This window comes from Mirounga angustirostris, unplaced genomic scaffold (assembly GCF_029215605.1).
Source record: "Mirounga angustirostris isolate CCGP_5_RB_7025 unplaced genomic scaffold, mMirAng1.0.hap1 SCAF_11, whole genome shotgun sequence".
Taxonomy (NCBI): Eukaryota; Metazoa; Chordata; class Mammalia; order Carnivora; family Phocidae; genus Mirounga; species Mirounga angustirostris.
This window is the reverse complement of record NW_026991719.1, coordinates 23,629,091-23,650,909: the sequence shown is the minus strand read 5'-3', so window position 1 is coordinate 23,650,909 and position 21,819 is coordinate 23,629,091.

Here is a 21,819-nt window from a genome sequence, read left to right as displayed (position 1 = left end):
TGTGACCTAGGATGTGATCTATTCTGGAGAATGTTCCATGGGCACTAGAGAAGAATGTGTATTCTGTTGCTTTGGGATGGAATGTTCTAAATATATCTGTGAAGTCCCTCTGGTCCAGTGTGTCATTTAAAGCCTTTATTTCCTTGTTGATCTTTTGCTTAGATGATCTGTCCATTTCAGTCAGGGGGGTGTTAAAGTCCCCTATTATTGTATTCTTGTTGATTTGTTTCTTTGATTTTGTTATTAATTGGCTGATATAATTGGCTGCTCTCATGTTAGGGGCATAGATATTTACAATTTTTAAATCTTCTTTTTGGATAGACCCTTTAAGTAGGATATAGTGTCCTTCCTCATCTCTTATTATAGTCTTTGGTTTAAAATCTAATTTGTCTGATATAAGGATTGCCACCCCAACTTTCTTTTGGTGTCCCTTAGCATGGTAAATGGTTTTCCACTCCCTCACTTTCAATCTGGAGGTGTTTTTGGGTCTAAAATGAGTCTCTTGCAGGCAGCATATCGATGGGTCTTGTTTTTTTATCCAATCTGATAGCTGTGTCTTTTGATTGGGGCATTTAGCCCATTTACATTCAGGGTAACTATCGAAAGATGAATTTAGTGCCATTGTATTACCTGTGAGGTGACTGTTACTGTATATTGTCTGTGTTCCTTTCTGGTCTACATTGCTTTTAGGCTCTCTCTTTGCTTAGAGGACCCCTTTCAATATTTCTTGTAGGGCTGTTTTCGTGTTTGCAAATTCCTTTAGTTTTTGTTTGTCCTGGAAGCTTTTTATCTCTCCTTCAATTTTCAATGACAGCCTAGCTGGATATTGTATTCTTGGCTGCATATTTTTCTCACTTAGTGCTCTGAATCTATCCTGCCAGTCCTTTTGGCTTGCCAGGTCTTTGTGGATGGGTCTGTTGTCAACCTAATGTTTCTACCATTGTAGGTTACAGGTATTTTCTCCTGAGCTGCTTTCAGGATTTTCTCTTTGTCTCTGAGACTCGTAAGTTTTACTCTTAGATGTCGGCATGTTGACCTATTTTTATTGATTTTAAGGTGGGTTCTCTGTGCCTCCTGGATTTTGATGCCTGTTTCCTTCCCCAAATTAGGGAAGTTCTCTGCTATAATTTGCTCCAATATATATTCTGCCCCCCTCTCTCTTTCTTCTTCTTCTGGGTTCCCAATTGTTCTAATATTGTTTCATCTTATGGTATCAGTTTTCTGTCGAGTTCTGCCCTCGTGATCCAGTAGTTGTTTATGTCTCTTTTTCTCAGCTTCTTTATTTTCCATCGTTTGATCTTCTATATTACTGATTCTCTCTTCTGCCTCATTTATCCTAGGAGTTAGAGCCTCCATTTTTTATTGCACCTCATGAATACCCTTTTTGATTTCGACTTGGTTAGATTTTAGTTCTTTTACTTCTCCAGAAAGGGTTTCTCTAGTATCTTCCATGCTTTTTTCAAGCCCAGCTAGTATCTTTATAATTGTCATTCTGAACTCTAGTTCCAACATCTTACTAATGTCCATATTGATTAGGTCCCTGGCAGTCAGTACTGCCTCTTGTTCTTTTTTTTTGAGGTGATTTTTTTCGTCTTGTCATTTTGTCCAGAGGAGAATAAATGAATGAGAGAACTAAATGCTAACAGTGTAACAACGACTCCAGAAAAATATACACTAAACAAATCAGAAGAGACCTGAAACTGGGGGGAAAGAAAGGGAAAGAAAGAAAAAAGAAAAAGATTAAAAAAAATATGATCAAATATGATCAGGTTGGTGAATAGATCAGTGCCAAACACTAGATTTTGGGCGTATTTTGGTCTGTTAGAGGAAACTGCCTCCAAAATTTGAAAGAAAGTAAAACTTATATATGTACAAAAATAAGGGTAAATATGACGGGATGGAATATGACTATAAAGGTGAAAATTTATAAAAGATTTTATAAAGGGAATTGATAAGTTGGTTGAAAAAAGAAGAGAAATTAAAAAAAGAAAAGGGAGAGAATGTGATCAGGCAGGAGACTAGAACAAAGGCATACACTAGAGATTTAGGGTATATTTTGGTCTGTTAGAAGAAACTGTATCCCAAAATTTTACAGAAAGAACAACTTATATATATACCAAAAATAAGGTTAACTACTATGAAGGGATAGAATATGACTCTAAAAATGAAAAATAAAAAAGATTTTTTAAAAAGGGATTGATAAGATGTTGGTTGAAAAGGAAAAAAGAAAAATTCAAAAAGAAAAAGAAAAAGAAAGTTAAAAAAAGTTAACTTTGAAAGACTAAAGAATCATGGTAAAAGAGCCATGAATTCTGTGTGCAGTATTCCCCTAGCGCTGGAGTTCTGCCGTTCTCATTGATCGGTAAACTTGGCCTTGGCTGGCTGTTCTTGCTGATCTTCTGGGGGAGGGGCCTGTTGCCAGGGTTCCCAAATGTCTTTGCCGGAGGTGGAATTACCCCGCCCTTGCTGGTCGGGCTAAGTAATGTGCTCGGGTTTGCTCTCCGGAGCTTTTGTTCCCTGCGAGCTTTCCGTACAGCTTTGGAGGCGGAGAGTGAAAATGGCGGCCTCCCAATCTCCACCCCGGAGGACCTGAGAACTCGGGCCCCGCTCCTCAGTGAACCCCCAGAGAAAAGCCGTCAGTCACTCCCGTCTCCCCATCTCCGGCTGCACTCCATGCTCACCCGGCCTGTGACCGAGCATTTCTCTCTGGCACAGGACCCCGTGTGGAGTCTCCAAACCCAGTAGATCCCTGCGGTGCGCACTCCCGCGCTGCTCCTCCCAGGTGAGGAGGGGGAGTCTCCCCAGATCTGCCTGCTTGTTGGGTCCCTGCTGGAAGCACAGTGGCCGACTGTGCGACGGATCAGGGTTTATGGCAACCCTGAGCTGAGAACCTGTGCCTCAGCTCTGTCTCTGCAGCCGGCTTCCCTGCTCCGATACCTGGGAGCTCTGCCGCACTCAGTCACCCCCGGTCTTTCTGTGACCCCGAGGGTCCTGAGACCACACTGTCCCGGAGGGTTCCACCCCCCGCTTAGCCACCAGAGTGATGTCCCTCGGCGGAGCAGACTTTTAAAAGTTCCGATTTTGTGCTCCGCGGCTCTATCACTTGCCAGACGCGGCCGACGGAGGCCCCTCCCCCGCCGTCTATCCTCCCGAATATCGCCTGGGATTCACTTCTCCGCACGTCCTACCTTCCAGAAAGTGGTCGCTTTTCTGATGAGAGAGTTGTTGCTCTTCTTTTCTTCGATCTCCTGTTGAGTTCGTAGGTGTTCAGAATGGTTTGATCCCTATCCAGCTGAATTCCTGAGACAAGACAAAATGTAGGTCTCCTACTCCTCTGCCATCTTGCTCCTCCTCTCAGCTTCTGAGTATTTCTTAACCAGTTTTTCAACTCTGGATGCAGTTAAAAATATTTTTTAAATATTTTATCCAGTATTGTTTTCTGTTGTTTTTTTTTTTCTATTGAAAGTTTTTGTTCACGTTACTTAGTCTGCTAGAATGCCAGAAGACATAATTTAAGCTTTATGATTTCTGACCTCTCTTTCAACTTTGTGGTTTGATGCTGTGTTCACTATATTACAGATTTGTGGTTGGTAAGTGCTATATTTCTGAAAAGAAAGAACTTGTGAGAGCAAGCAATATAATTGTCCACTCATGAGAGGGCTTTGGGCCGCATGTTCCCATAGCTTATGCATCAGTGTCCTTGCCTTAGGCTGTTCTATTTAACACCTAGGGGATTCTTAGTTAAATTGTAAATTCAGTTTAACTAAAACCCCCTTCTCTAACCATTCCTAGAATGCAGTTACAATGCCTTGATAATTGTTGAGATTTCTGTTTGTTAAGAGAAAATAGCTTTCTGGATGGGTTAGCCTGGTGGTGGGTATTGAGGAGGGCACATTCTGCATGGAGCACTGGGTGTTATGCACAAACAATGAATCATGGAACACTTCATCTAGAACTAATAATGTAATGTATGGGGATTAACATAAGAATAAAAAAAATAAAAAATAAAAAAAAGAGAGAGAAAATAGCTTTCTAAAATAATGTCATAATTCATATGGTATAAGATTAAACTTTTAATGATATAAACCTCTTAGAAATTAAACAGTTTTTTTTTCTCTTAAATAGACATTTTCTTGACAAGAGCATGGTCTTCTCAATTACATATGTGTCTATTCTTAAATCATATTCTTGGTTATCTGTAATTATTATTCTAGCAATGATAACAATACCAACTTCACAGAGTTATGAGAATTTCATGAATACAAATATGTGAAAGTTTTTTGCACATCATAAAGCAATACAAGGTTACCAGTTATATTTTATGAAATTAAATATTCATCATCTGAATTCTCATAACACTTTGAAATATCATAAGGGATGCAAGTTTATTTTTCTTTCTAAATTATGAGCTTAATGATGGAAGAAACTGATTGAATCAAATGAAATTGCTAGAATTTAGCACTGTGCCTGGCCCATAGTAAACATTCAATCACAAAGAATATTTAACTGATTATAAATAAGAAATACTTTTAATGAGATGTTTTAAAATACATCTATGTCATAGAAATATTTTTAAGGGGTATTTATTTAGACTAGGGATTTTTCATTTCTCCTCCTATCTTCCTGTTTTGTATCTGCTAAAAGATATCTGTAACAGCTGAAAATAATGGGCCTTTATGGGTAAGGGCAATGTTAAGATAATTTTTCCATGTGTGAAATGGGAGAATTTGGTTGAATAATGTAAAATGTTTTTCCCAGATGTACAATCCTATAAAGTTTGATATTAAATGAAATATAGACTTTTATTTTCTACACTATAGTGCTAACATGGTCACCTTTTAGCCTAGAAGATACATACTGAAAGTAATGTAGGCAAATGTATACAAATACACAAAAGTTGCAAACATATGCAAATTTCTTCTGTAATACTTACCTAGTCTACTTTTCAAACAGGACTCTGCATGGCCCTACCTCTGTAAATAATCCTACTTGGATTGCTTTTCAAAGGCATAACCTATTGCTTCATCTTTTCTTTCTCTCACCATCAAAACTTATTTGCTTTGGGTATGATCATTTTGGGGCCATTTTCTCTTTCTTTAATTTCCAAGGTTACAACTAGATAGCCCAATAAAATAATCCATGAGATTGTGTTGATATATTTATGGAGGAATAATTATAGCTAATCTCAGTCTAGTATATTATCCTGAATTATTTAAATATAATGAAATACAGTATCCTTGTCATTGTTGTTTCAGCAGAAATAGTGAATTTATTATTAAGAATTTTACATTTGATTGTAATGAGGAATTTCACATTTGATTGTAATGAAGGTCTAATGCCTTAGACCTCAGAGTAAGTAGAAATTTTGAGGTCAGCAGATTGTAAACAGTTTGTAAATTTCCATCAGGCTCTTGGGTATGTGGAGGATATTTAGGTGAGGACCAATTATACATATAGCCAGTTTTTACATTGTTTATATATCTTTAATTTCTTTAAACATCTACTAACTAGGATAGTACTATGAACAATACTGGAACTTCGTAAATGGTTAATAAATGCTATAAAATTGAGAATTGAATGGATATCAAAATTAATATTTTACTTGAAGAAATAAAAGAGGAGCTTCACTTAATCTTTCCATTACAAATATTTCTTCACTCAGGGGCATATCCTTTTAATAGTCCAATTTATGAATATAGTCAAATGCCCTTCCATTCACTTTTTGGTAACTAAAAACATTGCTGCTTAAGATTTTCTCCATTTTCTGTAGTTGTACACTAAAAGCAAGAAAGAAAAGCAAATGTTAAATGTAAGGACACATTCTAAATATTCCTGAAGAGATAACATTTTGTTGTCAGCTTAGATTGTGAAGTGAGTGGATGGAAATCAAAATGCATTCACAAGAGGTAGTCCTTTAAGAATTCTCCTGAAGTCCATATTACCCATAAGGAGTGCACAGGTTATCTGTGTGAACTATTGTGTGGCTGTAGATCCAGGGATTTTACTCTTTTGCTATCACACTCCATTTAGGCAGTGAGTCAAGGGAATATAAACTGAAAAACCTACAGATAAGGGGTTTAGAGTACTTATAAATAATTCATCCTTCTCTTACAGCATTTAAATTACTATAAAAAGTTGCTAATCTATGGCCATGTCTTGCTTTTTCTTTTCATGTCAGTTTCTTGGTTTCTACTTGGTTTCCTTTTCTACCTTTGAAAATTAAGAATTTTAGAAATTATTATTTTAATATACCTTCTGTTTTCACAAACCATCGCTTGGTAACAAATCATTTAGAATGTTATGATGTTAAAGAGATAAATCACATAAGAACAGAAATCAGTACAGCACAGTTTGATTGTAAAATGTATATTCTGTGCATGTTTTAGAATATAGTCATAATTTACACATTAGAAAAATTCAGTTTAAACATATTTTTGATCAGGAATTCTTATCTGTATTTTTCTCTTCTCTTTTGTCCCTTGCATTTGTAATCCAGAGAAACACAGACACAACATGAAAGAAATTGATATCATAAATTTAGGAAAACAAGATGTTAATAGCAAATTGATAGCAAAAATCCAACTATCACCCTCCTCATATCAATAACACACTGTTTAAACAGAATACTTTTCACCTTCTTCTCATCAAAATGTGGCACCTTTCAAGCGTACTCTGGAAGACACTAGCTGTCCAACAGAGGTAGAAAAAAAACCAACATCATTTGCAATTGCTGATTAAAACAAATGTTTGAGAAATAAAGATTTAGTTCAATTCCATATCTTATAGATATGGTTGTACTAAATATGATATGAATATTCAAAATGAAGACTGAGGCAGTGTATGAATTGGTTATTATTTAATTATTTATTAAGTCCTGAATATATATATCAAGCATTGAACTATACCCTGAATATACAAAGATAAATTAAGACAAGACCCTTGCCCTCAGTCTATTAGAAATGTCTTAAAAATAAACCATTTTAGTACCAATAAGCCATAAAAACAATGGAAAATGCTATAGGAGCACAGAGAAAAAGAGAATAACTATCTATTACTGCCTAGAGTGTCTGAAGAAGACTTTCACTGAGAAAGTAGTAACATTTGAGTAAGTCTTGAAAGATGAGGAGGAAAATGGGCTGGGAAGATGGACAAGAACAATACCACTCCAGGAAGAAATAATAACAGGGAAAAGTAACATGATGACATACATCTTGATGAGAGAAAGATCAGTCATTTGGTGAGTCTGGATATTAGGAAAGGAGAAAAATTTGATGATTTCAGGCTATAAAGGGTCTTGTATATCATGTTAAATAGTTTGACTTTCTGGCATGAACGTGGAGAACAGGGAATCCTTGTACACTGTTGGTGGGCATGCAAATTGGTGCAGCCACTGTGGAAAATGGTATGGAGGTTCCCCCCAAAATTTAAAATAGAGATAATATATGATCAAGCAACCCCACTTGTGGGAATATATCTGAAGAAAACAAAAGCACTAATTCAAAAAGATATCTGCACCCCCGTCTGTGTTCACAGCAGTATTATTTAAATAGCCAAAATGAGTAGTATAGACATTTTAACAATATTTGTCCTTCCATGAGCATGGAATGTCTTTCCATTTCTTTGTGTCATCTTCAGTTTCTTTCATCAGTGTTTTATAGTTTTCAGAGTACAGGTCTTTTACCTCTTTGGTTACGTTTATTCCTGAGTATCTTACTGTTTTGGGTGCGGTTGTAAATGGGATTGATTCCTTAATTTCTCTTTCTGCTGCTTCATTATTGGTGTATAGAAGTGAAACATTTCTGGATGTTGATTTTGTATTCTGCCACTTTACTGAATTTGTCTATCAGTTCTAGCAGTTTTTTGGTGAAGTCTTTCGGGTTTTCTATATATAGTATCATGTCATCTACAAATAGTGAAGTTTTACTTCTTACATGGAAATGGTGTATCTCTTGATGAATGGATACATAAGTTGTATATATAAATAGAATGTTATTCAGCTATAAAAATGACAAAAGAAGGAAATCTTACCATTTGTGACAACATGGTTGGACCTTGAGGGAAGTATGCTAAATGAAATAAATCAGAGAGAGACAAATACTGTTTGATTTCACTTATATATGGAATCTAAAACAAACCACCAAACTAATAAAAAAAGAGATCAAATTTGTGGTTACCATAGGTGGGGGGCAGGATAAAGGGGAATTGGAGAAAAGTGGCCAAAGGCATAAACTTCCAGTTAATAGATAAATAAGTACTGGTACAACATGAGGACTCTAGCTATGACTGTAGCTGTACAATATATAGCAAAGTTGTTGAGTAGATCATAAGAGTTCTCATTACAAGGAGAACATTTTTCTCTTTTTATTTTATCTATATTTAATGATGGATAAGTCAACCTATTGTGGTAATCATTTCACAAATCAAACCATCATGCTGTATGCCTTATATACCTTATATACGTTTTAGTAGCTTTGCAGGATAAAAATTTCATCGGACTAATTCTTTGGCTTTTTAAAATTAAAGTTTTTATTTTAAGATAACTGTAGTTTCACGTGTAAGTGTAAAAAATAATATAGAGAGATCCCTTGTACTCTTGACCCAGTTTCTCCCAAATGATGACATCTTGCAAATCTATACTGCAATATTATAATCAGAATATTAACATTGATACAGTCAAGATATAGAGCATTTCCATCATCACAACGATCCCTCATACCGTCTTTTTGTTACCATACTTCTCTTACCCCCAACCCCACCTATACTTATTCCCTGGCAGCAAGTCTGTTTTCCATTTCAATAATTTTGTCATTTCAAGAATGTTGTCTAAATGGACTGTTATGAAATTTTAGAGATTGACTTTTTCCATTAAGCTAATTCCATGGAGATCCATCCAAGCTGATGTGTATATCAGTGGTTTGTTCCTTTTCATTACTGAGTGGTAGTTCATGGTGTAGACTTACCACAGTTTAACAACTCACTCATTGAAAGACATCTGGGCTGTTTCAAGTTTTGGTTATGAATAAAGCTTCAGTGAACATTTGTGTAGCAATTTTTGTGTGACTATAAGTTTTACTTCTCTAGGATAAAAATGTTCACAAGTGCAGTTGCTGAGTCATATGATTGTTGTATGCTTAGTTTTATTTTTTTTTAAGATTTATTTATTTATTTGAAAGAGAAAGAGAGAGAGAGAGAGCACATGAGAGTGGGGAGGGTCAGAGGGAGAAGCAGACTCCCTGCCGAGCAGGGAGCCCGACGCGGGGCTCGATCCCGGGACTCCAGGATCATGACCTGAGCCGAAGGCAGTCGCTTAAGCAACTGAGCCACCCAGGTGTATGCTTAATTTTAGAAAAAATTAACAAACTGCTTTCCAGAGTGGCTGCACTATTTTACATTCCCAAGAGTGGTAATGTATAAGTAATATACTAATATATTAAGTGATGCAGTTTCTCAGCATACTTGTCAGTATTTGGTGCTGTCAATGTTTATTTTTTTAATTTTTATTTTTTATTCTGATAGGTATATAGTAAAATCTCATTGTGGTTTTTAATTTGCATTTCCTTAATGACACATAGCGTTGAATAGCTTTTTTGCCATGTGCATATCCTCCTCCTCTTGGGTGAAATGTCTCTTCATGTCTTTTGCTCAGTTTCTTTTCTTTTCTTTTCTTTTTTTTTTTTAAAGATTTTATTTATCTATTTGACAGAGAGAGACACAGCGAGAGAGGGAACACAAGCAGGGGGAGTGGGAGAGGGAGAAGCAGACTCCCCGCCGAGCAGGGAGCCTGATGCAGGTCTCGATCCCAGGACCCTGGGATCATGACCTGTGCCGAAGGCAGATGCTTAACGACTGAGCCACCCAGGTGCCCCTTTCACTCAGTTTCTGATTGGCTTTTTCTTAACTGGTAAGTTTGAAGAATTTATCACATGGTCTAGATACCCGTTCTTTGTCAGATATGTGGCTTACAAATACTTTCTTCCCACATATATCTGTTTCCTGTAGTTTTTAGCAACTTTGAAGTGAAGACATATACTATTAGATTTGGAGGGAAATTACTAAATAACTATAAAATAATGTAAAGGAGAACACTTCATACCAGAATATATGGAAAAGAGCAAAAGGTGCTCTTTTTTTTGTATTATGTTATGTCAATCACCATACATTACATCATTAGTTTTTGATGTAGTGTTCCATGATTCATTGTTTGCGTATAACACCCAGTGCTCCTTTCAGAGCACTGGGTGCCCTCTTTGGTGCTTTTAAATATTAAGTGCCTTTATTGTTAATAAAGAACTCAAAAATAAAGAATAAATAACCATATCAAGAAATTAAAAATCATAAGAAATTAGAAAAACAATATATATTATATATGTTTATAGGTTTACTAGTGGTAAGGTAGAATTAAAATGTAGAATTTTATTAATTAAAAATACAAAAGATAGAATAAAGGTAACTGTGGGAAAGACTGCCAGTTTTCCCTCAGCGCCCATTGATCTTCCCTTTTTTAAAAAATAGTAGAATCATCAACTGCCTAACTTAAAAGTTACATTTCCAGTAAAGTCTTCTACCCTGGCTGGGATGCAGATGTGATGGCTAAAGCGCAGTAGTTATTTTGTACCATGACTTGGAGACTGTACATTGAGTTGAAAATAGTTTTAAAATAGAAAATACAGAAGGGAGGGGGGTGGGGGGATGGGGTAACAGGGTGATGGGTATTAAGGAGGGCACATGTGATGAGCACTGGGTGTTATACGCAACTATAGTGAATCGTTGCACACTACATAAAAAACTAATGATGTACTATATATGTTGGGTAATTGAACATAATAAAAAAAAATCCTTAAAAAAAAGATAGAAAGTACTGGAATACTTGAAGATTATAAAGCCTAAGTTCCTTATTTCCAGAATTTGTTTATGTATTTGAAAAATAACCTTCTATATATGTGGTAGTACCAAAGGGTAGCTTTAGAAGGATATGCTCACATAAAGGGCAGTGAACCTTATTCAAGGAAGAGATTAGGGATAGTTCCTTCTCATCAAAGTCTAGGGTTTCAGATGGCCACAAAAGACTGCTGCTAATCAGAGAGACAGAGGTTGAGTATGATTGGGAGGCTCATAAATAAAAGACTAGAGTCTTGGGGCACCTGGGTGGCTCAGTCATTAAGTGTCTGCCTTCGGCTCAGGCCATGATCCCAGGGTCCTGGGATCGAGCCCCACATCGGGCTCCCTGCTCCGCAGGAAGCCTGCTTCTCCCTCTCCCACTCCCCCTGCTTGTGTTCCTGCTCTCACTATCGCTCTGTCAAATAATTAAAATCTTTTAAAAAAATAAAATACTAGAGTCTTAAGGCTTAAATACATGTCTAGATATGGAACTGGCCTGTAGCAAATAGGTCAGAAATCATATTTTTTTAAAAAGATTTTATTTATTTATTTGACACAGAGAGACCCAGCGAGAGAGGGAACACAAGCAGGGGGAGTGGGAGAGGGAGAAGCAGGCTTCCCGCCGAGCAGGGAGCCCGATGCGGGGCTCGATCCCAGGACCCTGGGACCATGACCTGAGCCGAAGGCAGACGATTAATGACAGAGCCACCCAGGCGCTCCAGAAATCATATTTTTTGAAGTAAATTTTTTTTTTTTTACCATAAAAAGTCCAAGAAAAACCAAACACAAAATACAAGCTAGACTGAAAAATCCTGTAACTGTTTAGCCCATAAAGCAATCCCCAGGCCACTGAAGCTGCACCAGCATGAAGTGAACTGCAAAAGCTCTCCTACTATGCTTCAAATTTGGCCATGGAAGATAATGGAAAAGAAAAGAGCGAGCCTCCCGAAGGGCAAAGACAGGCATCATGGAAGAAGATAGAGGGGGAAAAATTGCTCCGAGAAGACGACCAGGGGGACTTCCAACTATTGCACTGCTATGATAGGCAATATTTGCAATCCCTGCCCTGCAAGTTTTGATACTGGTTAAGAATGAGTTACTGCTGTTTGTGTTTCCTATTTCCGTGTTTTTGAATGGGACTTCATTTTGGTTATATTAACAATCAAGTAATATTAAATAATCTGAGCTCATGAAACATGTCTAGAAAACAAATAACCAAATATGAATCTGAGGGAAAAATGGTCATCACAGGTAGAGCTTAGATTTTGAGATATAGTAACTATGGTAAATTGGAGTTCTCTTGAAAATGGGTTGATAACAATTTTATATAGGAAAAAGTTCATGGATAGTTAAGTTGCAATTCTGCTAGGTGTTCCCCAAATCAACATTTTATCAATTTCTAACTTTATACTAGATACCCTGATGTTTAGTGGGGTACATAGCTGCCCAGAATAAAGACTTTACTTCTCAGCTTGCTTCGCAGCCAAGTGTGTCTATATAACTGAGTTCTGCTCAATGGGATATAAATAGAAATTGTTCTGGTTAGGACAGGTTCTTGTCCTGTTACAATTAGTACCAGGGAGAAGTGTGTTCTTCATCCTTCCTTTATCTTGCAAAGAACGTGGAAGTGATGAATGGGTTAATTCATTCATCTTAAAGTTTGCGAAATGTTGGTTGTCATGGGGCAGAAAAAAAGAGTGAGCTGGATCCTTGGAATTGCCTACCAGGCTTGGAGTTCTTACCTCATATATACTTTTTGAATAAAACAGAGAAATACACTTCTATCTTTTGAAATCATTGATGTTCATTCATATGTCCCTTTATATTCTCTGGAGCACTTTATTCCTTTCTGCATTATTGTACTTCCACATGGAATCATTTTTCTTTTGCCTAAATAATTCCATTTAGTAATCTTTTCAGGAAGTTTCCTAACCCTATGCTCTCCCAAATCTTGGATTGTCTTTAAAAATAAATGTATTTTATTTTGCTTTTTTGGAGGAAATTTTTGAGAGTTACGCAATTTTAGTTGTTACCCACTTTCAGAAGTTTAAGTAGCTCACTGAAGTTTATTCCCATTACCGCTTTTTCTGTTTATTTTGAATAGTAAGCTGTCAGTCTTGCTGACGCTCCAAAAGTTGTTAAGGTAATGTATCATGGTCATTGTTTTGTGGATTTTGAATCATCTGGGTATCTCAGGAATAAATGCCTGCTGTGGTGATTGTGGCGAATGATCCTTTAATGTATTGTTGGATTTGTTTTGCTAATATTTTGTTGAGGCTATGTGCAACTATGTTCATCTGGGATATTTTCCTGGATTTTTCTTTTTTTGTAGTTTCTTTGTCTAGTTTTGCTGTCAGGGTGTCAGGGTAATGACAACATCATAGAGTGAAGTTGAAGTTTTCCTTCCTCTTCTATTTTTTGGAAGAGTTTGAGAAGGATAGGTATTAACTCCTCTTTAAATGTTTGTTAGACAAACCAAAAGAGACGCTGAACTCTAGGAAACAAACTGAGGGTTGCTGGAGGGAAGGAGGGTGGGGGGTGGGGTAAGTGGGAAATGGGCATTAAGGAGGGCACGTGATGTGATGAGCACTGGGTATTATATATAAGACTGATGAATAACTTAACTCTACATCTGAAACTAATAATACACTATATATTAATTGAATTTAAATAAAAAACTAAAAAAATAAAAAATGGTAGAATTCACATATGAAGCCATCTGGTCTTGGACTTTTGTTGGAGGTATTTTGATTACCTACACAATTTTGTTACTAGAAATCGGTCTGTTCAGATTTTCTGTTCCTTCCTGATTCAGTTTTAGAAAATGATATGTTTCTTGTAATCTATCCATTTCTTCCAGGTTGTCCAACTTTTTGGCATATAATTTTTCATATTAGTCTCTTATAATTCTTTGTATTTCTGTGTTGTTTGTTGTAACTTCTCTTTCATTACTAATTTTTTATTTAAGTCCTCTTTCTTTTTTTCTTGATGAATCTGACTAAAGGTTTAATGGTTTTGTTTATCCTTTCAAAGAACCAGTTCTTAGTTTGATTGATCTTTTCTATTTTTTTTTAGTCTCTATTTCATTTATTTTTTTCTCTAATCTTTCTATTTCCTTCCTGGTACTAACTTTAGGCTTTGTTTGTCCTTCTTATTTTAGTTCCTTTAGGTTTGGAATTGGACTGTTCATTTGAGAGTTTTCTTTCTTTCTTTCTTTCTTTCTTTCTTTCTTTCTTTCTTTCTTTCTTTCTTTCTTTCTTTCTTTCTCTCTCTCTCTCTCTCTCTCTCTCTTTCTTTCTTTCTCTTTCTTCTTTTCTTTCCTTTCTTTTTTTGAGGTAGGCCAGTATCACTGTAACTTCAACTTAGAAATGTTTTTGCTATGTCCCAAAGATTTTGAACTGTTGTGTTTTCATTTTCATTTGTTTTCAGGTATTTTTTTACTTCCTTTTTAATTTATTCATTGGCCCATTGGTTATTTAGTAGCATGTTGTTTAGCTTCCATATTTGTATTTTTTCCTTTTTATTTTTTTCTCCTAATTGATTTCTAGGTTCATGTCATTGTGGTCAGAAAAAATGCTTGATATGATTTCAGTCTTCTTAAATTTATTGAGATTTGTTTTGTGTCCTAATATGTCATCTATCCTGGAGAATGTTCCGTGTGCACTTGAATGTGTATTCTGCTGTTTTTGGATGGAATATTTTGTATATATTTGTTAAGTCCATCTGGTCTAGTGTGTTGTTCAAAGCCACTGTTTCCTTATTGATTTTCTGTCTGGATAATTTATCCATTGATGTAAGTGGGGTGTTAAAGTCCCCTACTATTATTGTATTACGGTCAATTTCCCACTTTATATCTGTTAATATTTGCTTTATCTATTTAGGTGCTCCTATGTTGGGTTCATTGATATTTACAATTGTTCTATCATCTTGGATTGATCCCTGTATCATTATGTAACGCTGTTCATTCTCTCTCTTATTGTCTTTGTTTTAAGGTCAATTTTGTCTGATAAAAGTATTGCCACCCAGCTTTATTTCACTTATATTTGCATGGAGTATTTTTCTATCCCTTCATTTTCAGTCTGTTTGTGTCTTTAGGTCTGAATTGAGTCTCTTGTAGGCAGATTATAGATAGATCTTGCTTTTTTATCCATTCAGTCACCCTATGTCTTTTGACTGGCACATTTAGACAAGTTACATTAAAATACTTATCAATAGGTATGTACGTATTGCCATTTTGTTTATTGTTTTCTGTTTTTGTAATTCTTCTCTGCTCCTTTTTTCCTCCTTTGTTCTCTTGTGCTTTGAGTCTTTAGGATTATGCTTGGACTCATTTCTCTTTATTTTTTGTGTATATATTATAGGTTGTTTTGTCATTGCCATGAGGTTCATATATAACTTCTAAGTATATAGGAGTCTATATTAAGTTGATGGTTGCTTAAGTTCAAACACATTCTAAAAGCACTGCATTTTTAGTCTCCATGTTTTATCCCTCCATGTTTTATCCATATGTTGTCATATTTTATATCTTTTCATTTTGTGATCCCTTATGTTTTAGATATTGATTTTATTACTTTTGTCTGTTAACCTTCATACTAGCTTTATCAGGGATGATATACTACCTTTTAATTATTACATGTCTTGGTGAGGACCTCCTTAGGTTCATCTTATTTGGGGGCTTTCTCTGCTTCCTGGACCTGAATGTCTGTTTGCTTCTCCAAATTAGGGAAATTTTCACGTATTATTTCCTCAGATAAGTTTTTTACCCCTTCTCTCTCTGAGACCCTTATAATGTGATTGTTAGTATCCTTGATGTTCCTGCAGAGGTCTCTTAACCTCTGCTTATTATTTTTTCTTTTTTTCATTTGCTGTTCAACTTGGGTGCTTTCCATTACCCTGTCTTCCAGATTGCTGATATGTTCTTCTGCATCCTCTAATCTGCTATTGATTCTCTCTACTGTATTTTTCATTTCAGTTATTGTACTCTTCAATTCTGATTAGCTCTTTTTTTGTATTTTTATCTCTTTGTTAAAGTTCTCACTGAGTTCATCCACCCTTTTCTTAATTCTGGTAAGCATCTTTATGACCATTACTTTTTCTCCTCATTTTGTTTGACTTTCTGTATTGTTTCTATGGATTAGGTGAAACAGCTACCTCTCCCAACCTTGAAGGAGATGCCTTGTGTAGACTGCAAGTGCCTGGCAGCTTTGGCTGGGTGCCTAGAGCTGTAGCAGGTATGGGTTGGGGGTTCCAGGGTGCTCCATACAGGGCCCACCTTGGTGGGGTGGTTGGAGCTAAAGTCGGTATTAGCCATGGGACTCTTGGGTGCTCTGCACAGGGAGCACCCTGGTAGGATGGCTAGAGATGAAGTGGGCAACTGCTTGGGGATTCTGAGGTGCTCTGTGCAAGGGTCACTCTGGTGGGACCACTGGAGCTGGGCCAGTGAGATGACCTCAGGGCACTCTGTGCTGAGGCTACCTAGTGGGACAGCTGGAGGTGAAGCAGGCATGGGCTGGGGTCCTGTGGTGCTCTGTGCTCAGGGTACTCTGGCAGGATGACTAGAGCTGAAGTGGGTGTGGACTGGGGGTGTCTTGGTGTGTTTCATGCTGGAGCTGCCTTGGGGGTATGGCTGGAACTGATGTGGGCCCTAGCTGGTGCTCACTGAGGGGACAGGCCACCTAAATGCTAGACCCTGCTCTGTCTTTGCTGTCATGGTGAAGGGGGAGCATAAACAATGGTGGTTGCCAGCACCTCTGACCCTGGAGAGAGTTACAGCAGATGCTCAAGTTAGTGAATGAGTTTTCTTCACTTACAGTCTGGTTGCCCTTTAAACCCTGGCTTTTTTTTTCTGCAGCCCAGGGTGGGTGAATCTGCATGCAGGTCCTTCATTGCTATCCTCCCTGACTGCTATTTGCAGAATCAGGGGTGGGGTTCCTCTTGTAGCAGTGGTGTCTAGTCTCCAGCTATTCTGTGTGGTCCCTCTAGGCTTTGTTCTGTGGAAGCTGTTCAGTCAGTCTTCAGTCCTTCTACAGGAGGAGTTTCTTTATATGTAGGTGTAAAGTTGATGTATCCATGATAAGGTGAATTCAAGGTGGTCTTACTATGCTATTTATTTTGAAATCTTTGTCTGAAAACCATCTACATCACATGTGGACCTGTTTTATTTTTTAATATTATCCTTCAGTTTTTAGTCCATTGATCCTGTCTGTTTGCATTCTTGGTAATTATTTTTTAAATTTTATTATGTTAGTCACCATACAATACATCATTAGTTTTTGATGTAGTGATCCATGATCCATTGTTTTCATATAACACCCAGTGCTCCATGCAATACGTGCCCTCCTTAATACCCATCACCGGGCTAACCAATCCCCCCTGCCCCCTCCCCTCTAAAACCCTGTTTGTTTCTCAGAGTCCATAGTCTCTCATGGTTCATCTCTCCCTCCAATTCCCACCCCCTGCTCATTTTTCCCTTCCTTCTCCTAATGTCCTCCATGCTATTCCTTATGTTCCACAAGTAAGTGAAACCATATGATAATTGACTTTGTCTGGTTGACTTATTTCACTTAGCATAATCTCCTCCAGTCCCATCCATGTTGATGTAAAAGTTGGGTATTCATCCATTCTGATGGCTGAGTAATATTCTGTTGTATATATGGACCACATCTTTATCCATTCATCTGTTGAAGGGCATCTCGGCTCTTTCCACAGTTTGGCTATTGTGAACATTGCTGCTATGAACATTGGGGTGCATACGGCCCTTCTTTTCACTACATCTGTGTCTTTGGGGTAAATACCCAGGAGTGCAATTGCTGGGTTGTAGGGTAGCTCTATTTTTAAATTTTTGAGGAACCTCCACACTGTTTTCAAAGTAGCTGTACCAACTTGCATTCCCACCAACAGTGTAAGAGGGTTCCCCTTTCTCCACAACCTCTCCAACATTTGTTGTTTCTCACTAGGTTTTGGAGAGGTATCTTGAAAGAAGTTGCTGTGGGCAATGTCAAAGAGGTTACTGCCTATGTTCTCCTCTAGGATTTGGATGGATTCCTGCCTCACATTGAGGTCTTTCATCCAATTTGAGTTTATCTTTGTGAATGGTGTTAGAGAATGGTTGAGTTTCATTCTTCTGCATGTGGCTGTCCAATTTTCCCAGCACCATTTATTGAAGAGACTGTCTTTTTTCCATTGCATGTTTTTTCCTGCTTTGTCGAAGATTATTTGACCATAGAGTTGAGGGTCCCTATCTGGGTTCTCTATTCTGTTCCATTGGTCTATATGTCTGTTTTTGTGCAAGTACCATGCTGTCTTGGTGATCACAGCTTTGTAGTATAGCTTGAAATTGGGCAACGTGATGCCCGCAGCTTTGTTTTTCTTTTTCAACATTTCCTTGGCGATTCGGGATCTTTTCTGATTGGATACAAATTTTAGGATTGTTTGTTCCAGCACTTTGAAAAATGTCACTGGAATTTTGATTGGGATGGCGTTGAAGGTATAGATTGCCCTGGGTAGCATAGACATTTTAACAATGTTTATTCTTCCGATCCATGAGCATGGAATCTTTTTCCATCTTTTTGTGTCTTCTTCCATTTCTTTCATGAGGTTCTGTAGTTCCTAGAGTATAGATCCTTTACCTCTTTGGTTAGGTTTATTCCAAGGTATCTTATGGTTTTTGGTGCTATTGTAAATGAATTGTCTCTGTAATTTCTCTTTCTACAGTTACAACTGATTTCTGTGCATTGATTTTGTATCCTGCCACATTACTGAATTGCTGTATGAGTTCTAGTAATTTGGGGGTGGAGTCTTTTGGGTTTTCCACATAAATTATCATGTCATTTGCGAAAAGAGAGAGTTTGACTTATTCTTTGCCAATTTGAATACCTTTTATTTCTTTTTGTTGTCTAATTGCTGTTGCTAGGACTTCTAGTGCTATGTTGAACAATAGTGGCAAGAGTGGGCATCCTTGACATGTTCCTGATCTTAAGGGAAAGGCTCTCAGCTTTTCCCCATTGAGGATGATATTTGCTGTGGGTTTTTCATAGATGGATTTTATGAACTTGAGGAATGTTCCCTCTATCTATATACTCTGAAGAGTTTTAATCAGGAAAGGGTGTTGTATTTTTTCACATGCTTTTTCTGCATCAATTGAGAAGACCATATTGTTTTTCTCCCTCCTCTTATTAATACGTTCTATCACATTGATTGACTTGCGAATGTTGAACCACCCTTGCATCCCGGGGATAAATCCCACTTGGTCATGGTGGATGATCCTTTTAATGTATTGTTGGATCCTATTAGCTAGGATTTTGTTGAGGATTTTGGAATCCATATTCCTCAGGGATATCAGTCTGAAATTCTCCTTTTTGATGGGGTCTTTGCCTGGTTTGGGGATTAAGGTAATGCTGGCCTCATAGAATGAGTTTGGAAGTTTTCCTTCTGTTTCTATTTTTTGAAACAGAGAATAGGTATTTCTTCTTTGAATGTTTGGTAGAATTCCCCAGGGAATCCATCAGGCCCTGGACTCTTGTTTTTTGGGAGGTTTTTGATCACTGCTTCAGTCTCGTTACTGGTTATTGGCCTATTCAGGTTGTCGATTTGTTCCTGTTTCAGTCTTGGCAGCTTATAGGTTTCCAGGAAGGCCTCCATTTCATCCAGATTGCTCAGTTTATTGGCATATAGTTGTTGATAATAATTTCTAAATATTGTTTCTATTTCCTTGGTGTTAGTCATGATCTCTCCCCTTTCATTCATAATTTTATTAACTTGGGTCCTTTCTCTTTTCTTTGGATAAGTCTGGCCAGTGGTTTATTGAACTTATTAATTCTTTCAAAGAACCAATTCTAGTTTCGTTGATCTGATCTGTGTTTCTGGTTTCTAATTCATTGATCTCTGCTCTAATCTTAATTATTTCTCTTCTAATGCATGGCTTAGGCATCGTTTGTTGCTTTTTCTCTAGTTCTTTAAGGTGTAGAGTTAGTTGGTGAATTCGGGATTTTTCTATTTTTTTGAGTGAGGCTTGGATGGCTATGTGTTTCCCCCTTAGGACCGCCTTTGTAGTATCCCATAGGTTTTGGACCGATGTGTTTTCATTCTCATTGATTTCCATGAATTGTTTAAGTTCTTCTTTGATTTCCTGGTTGACCCAAACATTCTTGAGCAGAGTGGTCTTTAGCTTCCAAGTGTTTGAATTTCTGCCAAATTTTTCTTGTCCTTTATTTCCAGTTCTAAAGCACTGTGGTCTGAGAATATGCAGGGAATAATCTCAGTCTTTTGGTATCGGTTGAGACCTGATTTGTGACCCAGTATGTGGTCTATTCTGGAGAAAGTTCCATGCTCACTCGAGAAGAATGAGTATTCTGTTGTTTAGGGTGGAATGTTCTGTAAATATCTGAGGTCCATCTGGTCCAGTGTATCATTCAAAGCTCTTGTTTCCTTGTTGGTTTTCTGCTTAGATGATCTGTCCATTGCTGAGAGTGGAGTATTGAGGTCTCCTACAATTAACGTATTGTTATCAATATGACTCTTTATTTTGGTTAACAGTTGGCTTATGTAGATGGCTGCTCCCATGTTGTGGCATAGATATTTACAATTGTTAGATCTTCTTGTTGGATAGACCCTTTAAGAACGATATAGTGTCCTTCTGTGTCTCTAACTACAGACTTTAGTTTAAAATCTAATTTGTCTGATATAAGAATTGCTACCCCAGCTTTCTTTTGAGGTCCACTGGCATGGAAGATGGATCTCCATCCCTTCACTTTCAGTCTGGATGTATCTTTAGGTTCAAAATGAGTCTCTTGTAGACAGCATATGGATGGGTCCTGTCTTTTTATCCAATCTGAAACCCTGTGCTGTTTTATGGGAGCATTTAGGCCATTCACGTTGAAAGTGATTATTGAAAGATATGAATTAATTGTCATCATGTTGCCTGTGAAGACGTTGTTTTTATAGATTGTCCCTGTAAATTTCTGTTGTATATCACTCTTGGGGTCTTTCTCCTTTTATAGGAACCCCCCCCCTTAATATTTCTTGCAGGGCCGGCTTAGTGGTCACATATTCTTTCAGTTTCTGCCGGTCGTGGAATCTCTGCATCTCTCTATCCATTCTAAATGACATCCATGCTGGATAAAGGATTCTTGGCTGCATGTTCTTCTCATTTAGTACCCTGAATATGTCTTGCCAGGCCTTTCTGGCTTGCCAGGTCTCTGTGGATAGGTCTGACATTATTCTGATGTTCCTCCCTTTGTATGTAAGGAATCTCTTCCCCCTAACTGCCCTTAAGATGGTTTCCTTGGTTCTAAGATTTGCAAGTTTTACTATTACATGCCGGGGTGTTGGCCTGTTTTCCTTGATCTTGGGAGGGGTCCTCTCTGCCTCTAGGACGCAAACGTTTGTTTCATTCCCCAGATTAGGGAAGTTGTCAGCTACAATTTGCTCAAATACATCTTCTAGCCCTCTCTCTCTCTTCACTCCTTCTGGGATTCCAATTATTCTGACATTGGAACACTTCATGGTGTCACTTATTTCTCTGATTCTATTTTCATGGATTCTGAGTTGTTTTTCCCTGGCCTTCTCTTTTCCCTTTTTATCTATCATATTGTCTTCCAGGTCGCTTATTTGTTCTTCTGCCTCACTTACCCTAGCTGTTAGATTATCTAGATTGGATTGGATCTCATTAATAGCATTTTTAAGTTCTGCCAATTCACCTTTTATTTCTGCCCTTAGAGACTCTATGTTGCCATTAATTGATTTCTCCATTCTAGCCATTGTCTTCACAATTGCTAGCCTGAATTCCATCTCCGACATCTTGGTTATATCTGCATCCATTTGTCAATCTGCAGCATAAGTCATGATCTCTGAGTCTTTTCTATTTTGGGGGTTCCTCCTCCTAGTCATTCTGTTGATGGGTGTTTGAGGGAATGTATAGAGTCCAAATTATTGACCAGAACC